This window comes from Gymnogyps californianus, chromosome 3 (genome assembly GCF_018139145.2).
Source record: "Gymnogyps californianus isolate 813 chromosome 3, ASM1813914v2, whole genome shotgun sequence".
Taxonomy (NCBI): domain Eukaryota; kingdom Metazoa; phylum Chordata; class Aves; order Accipitriformes; family Cathartidae; genus Gymnogyps; species Gymnogyps californianus.
In genome coordinates, this window is record NC_059473.1 from 19,930,655 (window position 1) to 19,944,437 (window position 13,783).

Consider the following 13,783-nt stretch of genomic DNA (forward strand, 5'->3'; position numbering starts at 1 on the left):
GGAGAATCTCTGTATTTAAGCTTTTAATTTAGTTACAAATGGTTCTCTAAGACATTTGCTGGGCATATCTATGCAATGATTTTTGGTAAATAAATCCAATGGGTTCGCAGAGAAAGTGTGAAAGGCTTAGCCTAATTATGTAGCTATTATCCTCGGAAACAAGAATGTTTCAAATGTATTTGCAGTATGTCAGTGAGGATCTGAATATTTAATTTTTCAAGATTTGAATTTCCATGGACATAATTATTTTGTATTACAATTGGGCCCGCATTAGAACAGCCTTTGCTTGAGTGATGTGAAAGGCATCAATTTTTGTGTGCTCCAAGAAGTGCCCTGATTTGTGCAACAGGCTTATCATACAGAGATGGGAGCACATCTCTATGTAGATTTTGGTCTGTTTTTCCCCAAAGTCAGGGTCTTTTGAATCTAGGAGCGCGGAAGTAAAAATAGTAGTGGTTTAGATGCAGGTATAAACTTGCCAAGTTAAAAAAGAATTCAAGTAGAAGTTCTGTTTCATATTCTTTTTCAGTCTTAAGCACACCGAGTTTTACATAGCTAACAAAATACTGCAGAATAGGCTGGTCATCTGAAGTGCTGAGTTAGAGGTTTCAAAAGTGGAAGTAAACTGCAGGCTATGCAGGAAGGCATGCCCTTCTCACGCTGCCTCACCAACACAGCCCAACAGCCACCAGCCAGTGCTTCAAACTTAATGTTCCCACCAGCATTTTAAACCCAGGCTACACACCTTTAAGCAGGATTTCACAGGCATCTTTGGCTTCCTTCTTGACTGGCACAGTCTGTGCTGGTGGTGGAACCCCTGTTCCTCTGCAGGGACTGGCCCCGTGTCAAACAAGTCCAGACAGTGAGCGTGGAGCTCACCAAGCCCACCGTGGGAAAGCCACCCCACTGCCAGCACACAGCAACTTGATTTCACTCAGTCTGGGTTTCTGCCTAATTTCTAAATAGTGACCGAGGCAAAAAGCATTTCCATTTCCCATCTCTCAAGCTGCGCTGCAGCTTCAGCGCAGGACGAGAGCGAGGTGTCACCGAGAGCAGGGGACAGCATTCGCCGGGCTCGTGGCTTAGCCTGCCCTCGGAGCAAGCATGGCTTGGGGTGCAACACAGCGCAACACTCGTCCCCCCGCCAGAGAGGCAGCCCTGTGTGTTGATGTTGCCGTTACACAAGGAGAGAAGGGTAATGTGTCTCACTCCGTCCACGCCGTGTGGCTCCAGGGACGCTGCAAAATGACTAGTGGTAATTCCTCAATAATCCTCTGTTACTCCACAAAGGCAAGACCTTTGAGAAATTTGAGAAATTCCGCTGGCACAAGGAGCAAGTGAGCAGGCCGCAGGGTTACTATCACATTTGTGTGTCACTTTAGCTCCAAACACCACCAGCCACCTGGTCTAGAGATGCTCTGATTTGTACTATACTTGTTCCTTGAAAATAGCATAAGCCTGCTGAAAGATACTGGGAAACTATCTTGCCAGGGCAGTGGCTTTCCATCTTCCTCTACCTCTAGAGACAGCTACTCTTTTATTAGGGCATGAATAGCTTGCTCAGTGTACAGAGCCAGAATAGCAGCACCCAGGACTTCTGTGGGGCCGGTATAGCTCACTGGAGTTCGCATGTGTGCTTCCCCACGGCCTCAGCCTGCTCTGCAAGAATCTAGCATGGAGAAGTTTCATAAGATACGGCCTGATAACACAAGACATCCAGCTTTTATCTGGCTCCCAGGGCCAGACTGAAAACACCAGAGCCACTCAATGCAGAGTGTTGATCTGCACTAAATCCTTTCTGCTGGTTCTGATTTGTTCCAAAAATTTGGCTGTGTTAATTTTTTGTGCCAAAAGGCTTTGTGCTTGATCAGGTATCGCCTGACTCACCTGTCCTTACATATACATTTCCATGCATCCCCCCCAGTGAGCATAAAATCATAAAATGGACTTTACATCCGTGTTGGGAACTCTGGCTAACACAACTCTGGGAAATACAACTTTGTGTCCCATGTCTGAGCCGAACCATGTTTATTCTGACCTGATAGCGCACAGATCTCATACCAAAGACACTGCAACCACAGCCTCAGTCCCTAACATTTACTCTGCCTGCCAGCGAAGGAGCCAGTTTCAGTAGCAAGTTCTGTGGTCCAATCATCTGCTTGAGCTACACAGAAATTATCCAATTCATCTAATCTAGGCAAGGACATGAGCCTGCTTTTCCTCATCACCAGTCTTGGCCAGACTGAACTGGCCATCTCCAATGGAAATATCTTATAGATCTCATGTCTTCTTGGGTTCCTCTCACAAATGCTGGTGGTGAAGCCCCAGGCAGCAATGCGGATAATGTTCCCTTATGCATTTATCCCACAATGTATCCAGTATAGTAAAAACCCCATTTTATTTGAGAAAGATATTGCAAACCTGGTTTGATCTTGAGCTCAGTTCATGTAACTTCTGGTGCCGTGTATCTTAGATTGCATCGACTTAAGCGTGCCTTCCATAGGCAGGCTTCTGCTTTTACTCATGGGCTTGTTTTGGTCAAATGGCCCAGACAAAAGGCTGCCTGTTTGAAGAGGAATGGATAAAATGTCCAAAGTCGCACCATGTCCTTCGTCAGCTGATGTCAGCTGGCTCGCTTGCAGGGTTTGTGTTGGCAGCATTTGCAAAGTGCCAGTGTTCTGGCAGAAAAGAGATCTCCAAGATATTTTTTTTTTTACAGAAAAGCAAACACAACTGTTTAAATACAGCTTTTTCTGTCCCCTCAGCAGTCTCCTCCCCACCGCCCCAGTCTGTTCCTTGTTTGTAGCTGGGGAATCAGGATTTGTTACCACTCTGATGGCTACAGAAAAGGCTGCTAGCAAAAACGCTGACATTTAGCACATGCTGTTGAATCAGATAAATAAGCATACAGTCCTAAATTGCTTGCTTTACACCACAGTCCACTTCATTAAGGAATGTCCTCATTACTGAGAAATAGCTGTATTTTGTAGGAGCACCACTTAATTTTCTAATAAGAGCCCATTTATCTGCCTAGTTAAAATACTGCTTTTTTTTTTTTCTCTTTGCAGCTGTGTGTTTACACTGTAAAAGTTTATCAGCTTTTTTTAAGAGTATGTTTTTCCTGCCTTGGTGATGCAAGTGAGAGCCCACCTCTGGGCCAGGCAGGGCTGGTGAGGCTCTGAGAGGCTGCACAGGCTCGCCCTGCCCTTGGTGATGCTTGCTGCCACGTTGGGCTTTAAGCAACGTGCTCCAGCGAATGTCACCGTGAGGGCTCGGTGGGCAACCCCCTCAGCTGCCTGCCCCAGAGCACGTCCATCCGGCAGAAGGGGACCTGTGTGCGAGGGAGGCGTCAGGCACGCTGGAGCAAAATGTGGCAGCTGAAGGTCTTAATGCACATGGTGCTATCAAGAGAGCTGGGCTCCATGTCAACACAGCTTTCGGGGCGAACGGCTCTATGGACTTCTGAAAGTTTGGTGCATGTCCACCAATATGAGCCGGTAGTGTGCCCAGGTGGCCAAGAACACCAACAGCATCCTGGCTTGTATCAGAAATAGTGTGGCCAGCAGGACTAGGGAAGTGATTGTCTCCCTGTACTCGGCACTGGTGAGGCCGTACCTTGAATACTGTGTTCACTTTTGGGCCCCTCTCTACAAGAAAGACATTGAGGTGCTGGAGCATGTCCAAAGAAGGGCAATGAAGCTGGTGAAGGGTCTAGAGCACAAGTCTTATGAGGAGTGGCTGAGGGAACTGGGGTTGTTTAGCCTGGAGAAAAGGAGGCTCAGGGGAGACCTTCTTGCTCTCTACAACTACCTGAAAGGAGGTTGTAGTGAGGTGGGGGTTGGTCTCTTCTCCCAAGTAACAAGCAATAGGATGAGAAGAAATGGCCTCAAGTTGCACCAGGGGAGGTTTAGATTGGATATTAGGAAAGATTTCTTCACCGAAAGGGTTGTCAAGCATTGGAACAGGCTGCCCAGGGAATTGGTGGAGTCACCAACCCTGGAGGTATTTGAAAGACGCGTAGATGTGGTGCTTAACGACATGGTTTAGTGGTGGACTTGGCAGTGTTAGGTTAACGTTTGGACTCGATGATCTTACAGGTCTTTTCCGCCTAAACAATTCTATGTCCCATACCCCTTACAGATTCTGTGCCAAGTTTGTGTAGCTAGTGGCCTTCCAATAACTGAGAAATGCCCCCTTTTTCCTGTCATGCTAATACACTTGGAATACTATTCATATTGCATCTGTGGCAGTGAGTAGCCTGGCTTAGTTATGGATTGTATTTCCTCCAGTTAATTTTAACTCTAATAACTTTTGCTTCACTGAACAGACTTTCCTCTTTTGCTAAGAAAAAGAGAAAACTAATCACTTTTTCCCAACTCAAATAGATAGAGAAAGAATAACACTATATTCTAGCAGCTGTAATTTATTTCTATTACCGGGAGAAGCTGCAAAGGCAGAAAGATTATGTACCACATGTTAATGAAGTTTAATAATTTGCTTCACTAACTTTGCTGGAAGATGGTTTTTTTTCGGCACGCCAAAAATAAAGATGAAAGGCCAAGATGAGTGAGACCTAAAAGGAGCCTCTTCTGCTAAGCATTGTGAGCCGTCATGCAAAATAGTAATTTGTTAGTGTAGTGGAAAAAAGAAAAAGGGCTGTTCCTGGCACGGAAAATTACAAAAAACAGTGCAAGATTGTACAAGACAAAATTAAGTCATAACATGCACAGAGATGACGAGATAGAATCAATAAATACTTTAGACTCCTCTAATTTGGTACATCAGATGGAGTGCGGAGTAACTGCCCAAAGACTTCCATTAGTCCTCACTGAGATATTTAAAATTAACTTGGGCAGTGCCTTAGCAAATATATTGATTGGAAAAAAGATATCTGCAACAGCAGGAAAATGAGCTAAACTACTTATACAGTTGTTTTCCATCTGTAACGTCTGCTGCTAAAGTGACTTTGGGGCTATTGTGTGTCAGTAGATTTTACACCATGGAACCTAGATGTATTCAGTTTCAAAATAATTACTTGCACATGGCTTTTTTTCCTTGATGTCAACAGCACACTAGTGCCGTGATCAAAAAGATGAAGAAGTGGAATTCTGAATGGGTCCAGCAACATCACCAGACCTGCCAGCCTGAGCTCTGGGTGAGCTGGGCTGATACTGGGGGAGGATGTCTGAGAGGCTTCCGAGGGGGCCAGGAGATTCAAGAGGTACCAAACAATCTTCCTGGAAATGACAATCTGGATCAGACTATAATCCCTCATCCCGATGCTTAATGTTCATTCTTTTTAAACAGAAAGAGCCAGGCTTAACTGGCAGTAAATGCTGCATTGAACTTTGCAGGCATCTTCTCTTTGTCTTCAGAGTCCTGCCATCTCTTCTGAGAATGGTCTTAAAGGGCTATACAGTATTTGAAATGCATTTTAAAATACTTTAGCTCTGTTAATAACATTTCAAATCATTAACATCATTAACTCGTTTCTGAAAACCTAGGGAGCTGTTTACTATTTATGCTGATTTATTATTTATCCTGCTCATTCAATTCCCCTTCTGTCTAGATTGGGTACCTTGTTACACCTTTGAGAATTGCGTAATAACAAATATCAAAATAGCCCTCTAATTTTCTTTTGCCTTCAAACAATGCGGCAATGTTCAGAAAGGCAGGTGTGTGGATAGACTGCTTCTACTCAAGCAGTTACTACAAAGCTGTTTTCACTTAAATATTTATATTATCGTTGTATTGCTTTTGTAACTTTTTTGGTATGTTATTACTTTTTAATGAAAAAGACTTCAGCAGGTAAGAACTGGAGAAAATACAGTTCCTTGTGTATTTGACTCCAAAACAGAACACAAAGGGGTATTTTACTTCATGGCACAGGTTAAATTACGTAATTTCCTGCCATGTACCCATATCTATGTAAACAAGGGGTATAAAGTCTCAGATTTAACATGGCCCTTGTAAAGAGTAAAATAAAGCTATGTGACCTGACTAGTTTTAATCCTTTTAGCATTCATACTACAGGACCCTGGGAGATGCATCATGGTCATTTGATTTTAAAAGGGAATCTAGCCACACTCGGCCAGGTCACTTGAAGCGTGAAACACGAACTTCAGTTGTTTTTTTTTTTCTTTTCTTTTCTTACCTAGCCATTTGCTTATTCAGAAGCATTAATCCAGGAATGGCCAACTTTTCCACATAGCACCCAAATGCATTTCTGAACCTTAATTTTGGATTCAGCACGAGATTCTGCAGGAAATGCCATGCAGTCGAAGCTGGTATCTGTCAGCTTTCCAGGCTGAATAACTATAACAAAGACATGGTGACTAAAATCTGTTTTATTTATGTGGCATTGCTGTTAGCTTCAGCAGTTGCCAGTACAGAACCCAGGGTCTTTTCACAAATCATACACATGGAGAAGATTTTCAAAGGCACAAAAAGGAATTCAGAGTCCATTTTTCACTGATTTGAGCAAAAGTTGGGTGCCTAGTCCCTCTTCTCTGCTTTGATTCTAAAACAGAGTGAGAAATATTTTACCTCTGTGACAGGAAAACTAGAAATAAATTACAATCAGAGCAGAGACAAAGATGACCCGGGAATTAATTTGAGACGCTTACTCAATTTGACCAGATCTGTTAGAACACCTCAAAGGCAGACTACAGGAAAATGGTGTTTTCAATGAAGTTCAGGTTCTGCAAATCCAGTGGAAGGGATTTGAAAATCACAATGTGCAGCAGACTTGGAAGACTGGCTCTTAAAACTGTTCAGAGGGTGCACCGCTTGATTTGTTCTCTGTCCCTCGTGGTAGGAAAGCTTACCTCTGGACTTCACCATGTTCCCAGGCTGGTAAACTCTTAAACACATGCTGTCCTAAATAAGAAAATGCTGCAAATCATAACGGAACATGAAAATATACTATTGCCTGGGCTTGCCTTGAAACTGATCCAGAAACCACAGCAATTACGGAACAGTTGTCTTGTTTCCTAAGGAAAGTGGATGGGAACTGGTTTCTTAACACAATTTCATGTCCTCTGAGAAATGCTCTCACTGTGATAACTTGAATAGTAAGTTCAAGGTCTTACATTGACGTATGAAACCCTTCTAATCTTCACAGGAACTACGGTGCAAAGGAACTACGATCAACCTGGCTCGCCGTTCCCCAGAGCAGTTGGCAATCTGGGGCCTTAAACCTCAGGTCTGCTCATCTGAGGGCTCCGCGTGCAGCAGCGCCAGCTTACACCTATTCTCTCAGCTGTGCCCGTACAGTCCCAGGAACTGATCCAGACAGGGTGTAAAAAAAGAGGTGCACCGTGCTGTGAAGGCAGGAATAGTTTGCCTAGGTGCTCCCATGCAACATGGACCCTTTCTTCTGCCCTGGAGTCCATCTCACTCCAGAAACTCCCACAAAGTGGCTGTGCCACTTTACAGGACCTGCTTTCAACTCCTCCCAAATTAATTCTGATCACTCCATTACAATCTGGTATATAATCTGAATATATAAACATCTGCTTTCCTGAATCTGAATATATAAACATCTGCTTTACTGAAACTGTACAGAATATCAATAGGAAGGGAGAGCTGAAAAGATTTGGGCTCTCTTCCCAGTTCTGTCCCTGAGTCAGGATAATGACCTTGAGCAAATTGCCTTGGCCAAAATTTTCAACTCCATATTTAGACACCAAAATAAATAACCTGATTTTCAAAGGCATCAGCCAACCACAGCTTCTATCAACAAAACCCTAATCACCAATACACTCTAACAATTACTGTACATAAAATATCTTAGTAAAACAACAGCTATCTCTCTTGCCATCTGTTACTGCTTACTTACAGGGAAGAAAGTTCTCCATTGATCCATAGATTACCCATGTGTTTAAGCTCAGCTTGCAGTGACTACATTACTTTCGCTTTTTACAAAGATCAGGCCACACTCTCACTCATGAGGCAATGTCAAACATGCCAAGTACAGCTGGAAGAGATGGAAGGGAATACCTTTATACCCTTTGCATACAGTTGAAAGGAGAAAGACGGAACAGAAAGAAAAGAAAGTGATTCAGAGAAAATAAAATCATCACAGAAAAGGAAACACGAGAAAGGATGAATGGGAGGAGGAAATAAACTACTACAGAAAGAGGAATGAAAGAGTGGATAGGAAGGGATGAGAATGGGAAAGTCAGACGGTATGGTGATAATATGTCCAACAGGTGATCACATGCTAAGGAATAGCCAGTATATAGGCAACTCTTCTGCTTCCCGAAAGTGGAGGTGCCAGAAAGTGCCCAGTGAGGACCCACATGCCTGCAGCATGCCTCGAGCGGCAGTCATGCACTTTGAACTGGTTGGATGCTGCTGCACCCCACCACTTCCAGTCATGCTCTAGTAAAGCCAGGCCCTGGGTGTAGCATCTTCCTCGCTGGAAAAAGCCACACTGCCCTGGGTCATGGCTGTTTGCCATTGCGATAGCTCTTCACGGCTTCCCGCTTAAGCCACTTTGCATCCTGTCACCAATTCGGCCCGGACACTTGCGCCTCGCGTACCTGGCACCTGACCCCCTGCTTAGGCTCACCAGGATCATCCTGCTGTCATTAGTGGCCCCCCGCGCTCGCCCGCTGCGGCATGTATCTGCAAAGGAGCCAAGTCACTGCTGCAGTGGAAAATGTAACAGGGACCTTCTCAGCTCTTTGCAAAGCCAAAATCTGAATTTAACAGATCAGGCCTGTTTCTAAACGCTGAGACACAAAAATCTACAGAGGTAATTATTGGTGCAAGCTCCTAGGCAGAACACAGAAGCTAATAAAGTGTAACTCTTAGTTCTGCTGCTTTGGGTTTGCTTTGAGTTAACCTGAGATTAAAATAAAATCAAAGCTCTTTGAAATCCTCACAGTCTGCACTCTTAATTTTTTTAATCTGTAAATCCAGAAGTGGGAAGGGGGAATTCTTGCCCAAGCAAAAAAAAGATTACTCATTTTAAAAGTCCTTTAAAAGTTATTTAATCCAGATTTCCATTCAAATATATTCTTTTTTTTTTTTAAATATACTTATTTAAAGTATAACCACCTATATTAAGGCTTAAACTTTTGACACTTTAAAAATATTGTAAATTACATTTATAAATATTCAAGCAGTGTGTTTGATGCTGACATTTTAAGGGAAGTCAAGCCAGTGAACCAGGAAGAGTCATCACCAAGGCCTTGGAACCCAGTTCTTAAGTCTAAAAGCCGGGGACCTCACTGGACTCTTTGCAGACAGAGAGTGGATAAAGCAGACCAACGAGTTTAATGACTAGTTTGCTTAAAGTTGTCAAACTGAGTAGTACTTGAAAAAAAAAAAAGGAAAAACTAGTTTTCCGTTTCTGATCTATTCTGATCAAAAACAGGATTTGAGAGGTTGGTTAACAAAAATTTACGTTCAATCCAAGGTTCCAGCAAACCCTGCTGACTTGACCCTCCAATGGTTTAGACTGCAAGATCTCCCGGAGTGTTTTGTGGCTTGGACAAGCAATCACCCAGCTTTCTGCTCCAGGGAAAGCAGAACCTAAGGCAAGGATGCTAGTGTCTGTCCAGGTCTCACCCCAGTACTGTTGCAACAAGAGTTACTATGTACGGTCAGGACAGGTATGGAGCACAGAGGCTCTTGAGGACACTAGAGTTCTTCACTAAAACTAATGTATGTTGTACCCAAGAACAGGAAAACATTACAAGCTGTAAGTGGTTTGATATTTTACACTGGTGACAAACACACCTGCTCCCTGATTCACCTAAATCCAATGGGTCATGTGGCCAGGTGCCGTCCTCTTCAGCGGGAGAGACCAGATTGTGACAGATGGTTTCTCCATCTCCCTCCCTCTCTCAGGGAGCTGCCTTAATTATAGTTAGTGCTATGCCACCTATGCATTAACTCCCTTCAGCTTCTATACACACAGAGTTAACACACGGATAGGCATTAAGATAATACGTATATTCAGAAAACAATGAAGTCATCCATGTTTCAGGTCACCTTGTCCTAGTTTTGTACCAAAGTGTGTCACATCAACAGCGGTTGCATTTCGACAAGCTAATAATAAACCTAAAAATCCAATATATCAGCAAAAGATTCTCCACAGCTGCAAAACAGAGGTTTAAAACCTCACACTGTGCACAGGTGAGTGATGAGGAAGTCCATGCATTGCCCTCTGGAAAGGCATACGCCTGTCTCAGCCCAGGCAGGCCTACGGCAAGGTTCGGCAGTTGTTGTGGCTGGGTTTGGCAGTGTTTATAGCTGGGGTGTCGGTACAGAAGCCTAGGAGCACTCACAGGGACGTCTCTTTAGACATAGCCAGGATGATCAAAAACAATGATGAGCTCAGTGCACAAAGTAGGGACAATAATTCACCATTTCATAAATCAAGTTTAAATGCAAAATATGTTGTAATAAGCTTACTTTTTTCTCTTGTACATTTCTCCCGTACTTTTCAGTACCGCTATTTTAGATTGCAGTTACTTGTGCATTTTAATAAAATTCCAGTTTTCATGCAAATATAACTTGATGAAGATCATGAGAAAAATGAATCATGCTCAAGCATCAATACCAACGACCCATTCACCATTTCCTATCTGACACAAAATGTAAAAGAAAAGCAAGGCAAATTTCTATCATATATCGCTAGATATATTTGGTTAAATCTTTGGTATAACAGTCAATTGTCTTGATTAATAGAAATACATTCCAACTTTAATGCAAGGCTATTTCTACCTTGAAAATCAACATATTATCTATGAATGAGAAGCAGCACTACAAAAATAATAAGTATAGAGAGAAACCAAGTGTAAATTGTTAATTTAAATCAACATTTGCTGCATGCTTATTTGTATTATGATTAGAGTTCATTTAAATCTGTCTATCTGTCTAGATTTTTCTATTTGTTTGTTTTTATTATACACATATTAATGCGCAGGCTTTTCAAAGGAAGACTCCATAATGCCCACACTAAGTCCCTTGGTATATTGAGGCTTGTAAACAGATTGCTAGGTGAAGGCAAAGATTAAAAGATAGCAAAGGGCTGCCAGGCTAGAAGCCTGAATTAAATCCATTAAGATATATTTGAATAGGCAGATAAGTAAGGAACAGCAAGCTGGGCTGATGAGTTTCTTCAGAGAGAAGAAACCACGGCGAGAGCTGCCACGCATGGTAAAGCATCAGGCCACCTGCTACTCACGTTCAGAGACTATTGATGTCCTGTTGGGAGTTCACCCATCAAGGGAAGTCCTGCTGTGATAAATCAAACTAAAGTGACAGCAGAGTTCTTCAGCCATAAGGTCATTTAATAAAGTAAGGGAAGAGTCACACATGTAAGTGTAAATACCCCGCACACTTGTTCAACTCGGTGCTAAAGAGCTGTTGAAGTGGATATGGAGCATGCAAAATACGAGAAAGATGGAAGAATTTTAAATTCTGTTGACCTGCTCCCTAGGTCCTGAGGCTGGATTTCCATCTGCTCTAGCAACATAATTAAACGCTTGCTAACTAATGACAGTATGTGGCTTTTGTCACCAAAAGAACAGACAGTGGTAAACAAAACCCTATTTACAAGAGGTAGGGAGGAGGGAAATGTGACTCTGCTGTTGAAATTAGAGATAAACAAAATCACACCACTTAGCTAAAGAGCCTGTCTAGACAGAGGAAGAAAAAAAACAAATGACAAAAGCTTGATGTTATTCTTGTGAGAAAGAGAGGGAAAAATGATTTTGTAGCTGGGCAAAAGTCTTCAGAATGAAGAATGTCAAGACTACCATGTCAAGATCACTGAATATCACCTATTTTACGGTACAGAGTAAGATAATCTAGCCAGAGCAAGGCCTTCTTAATTTCGAAAAATAAGGCAAGAATCAAAAGTACAAACAGCTTAGGAAATCAGTGAGAAAATCAACCAAACGGATTTGGTCCTGGAAGTGTAAGAGCTGCAAGCATACATTGAGGCTTCACCTACATGGTAGGTCTACTCTGCTGCAGCTACACCAGTAAAATTTAATTTAAAAGAAAGTGATTACAACTATTCCACTTTGAATTCCTGTTTTGAAATAAACTGTCCACAGGAAGAGTTATTCAGAAAAGCCGGGATGAAATAATTACTCTACTACACTCATGCCAAACAACTTTCCCACCAACATAGCCCTAAGTAGAAGAGAGTGCGTTTTAAAGCTAGAATAATTAACATCATTCAACAACAGTGGAATTTCTTTGTTCCCGCAGTGAATCTGAACGACTTTGCTTTGAGCTGAGACTTTTATGCCATTTTCTAACATAATTGTTACGGCCAATTTAAAATCACAGATTATCTACAACGCAGCTGCTAGATAAATGATGAAATTCTATCTTGAAATGTCTCTCAGTTACTGCAGATAATTGGGATTTTTCCCTTTTTGTGGGATGGAGTGGGGGAAGGCACATAGCACATGTACAGCCAAACGCTGCTCTCCACTGAGCAGGCATTCCTGAAAAGTGAAACAAGGATTTGACAGAGCGAAGCAATTGCAGATTAATAAAATGGCAGGGAGCAGGATAGCAGGTACGCATGCAGGGCCCTAAATAATACACACAGTCTGAACACACAGGGACATAAGGAGTTGAAGATGGAGAGGCAGGAGCAGGACTGTCAACTGGAGGAGATGCTGGCTTCTTGGCAGCTGGGATGCTCATTTCTTTTAAACATAAAAGTCAACAGATGACTGAGATTTGATCAGTGTAACATCAGATTGAATCTTGCAATGCCCTGATGATTTTGGTTGGTTTTGGAGTGGGTCGCTGTTCTGAAACATCACCGCTGCTTCATCCATGAGACTGGAGGTAGGGTGCAAATCTTTGAAGGCAAGTGGTCTCCCTGCCTTCCTCTGAACAGTTATATTTTCATCATTATCATAATCTTCTTCTTCCTCAGATGCCTGCTGCTCATTGAGGTCAATCATGCCAATCAGGGGCAAAGGATGAAGACACAGGAGGATGATGATGGTTGGCAATGCTGAGTATCAAATGGCTGTTGAGGAAACACTAAAATAAAGGGTAAAGAAGAGGTGGACGGCAGGGCCTTGCCGTACCATGTCTCTGGGCTATTGGCTGGAAGCAATTAACCCCTATAAAGGATAGGATGTCCTTGTAGATGGCTGGGAATCAGTCTCATCCCAGCTCTGTCATAGACACATTAAGCTAAACTCCCTAGGTCTCGTTTTTTCCAATTTACAACATTGGAATGGTATTTCTCTCTTTATAGGTGTGTGGAGACAAGGGGCTTTGAATATTTCATGGAACATTCATATTACTACTATTACTTAATTTATTTGAGAGTTACCTATCTTGGTGTATGGCCTGCTCCACTTGTACCTGCACGCTTGCCCGCTTTACCAGACTGGGAACTGTGAAATCTCTCTTGAAATCTCACGTATCTTCTTCCCTTTTTGCTATAAAAAGCTCTGTTCAGATCTGGTTTTTTTTATGTTAATGGATAATATGTGAGTCATACAGGCACAATAGGGTTTCCTCCAAACCAGAGCACTGTAGTCCACACTACTCCAACTTTAAAACTGAGAAATCACCAAGTAGTTAGGAAATCCTTCATTCTTCACCAGAGATTTTGTCTTTAGGATCCAGCATAAAATTTTCGTAGATAAGCTATGAACTTCCAAAACAACTGTCGTAAACCATTATAGATACAATTTCAACGACACTGCATAAAGGGAAATCTTGCCTCAGGATGCTTTCGAGGCAGTTCTGGCATACAGAGGCCTCCGACCCAGCAGCTCTC

The 13,783-nt window shown here is 42.5% G+C and overlaps 1 protein-coding gene across 1 annotated transcript in view; it reads right to left on the reverse strand.

The window, feature by feature from the left end:
- EPHX1 (epoxide hydrolase 1) overlaps positions 1-13,783 on the reverse strand; it is a 330,376-nt gene that overhangs the window by 248,969 nt on the left and 67,624 nt on the right. The window lies entirely within an intron of this gene.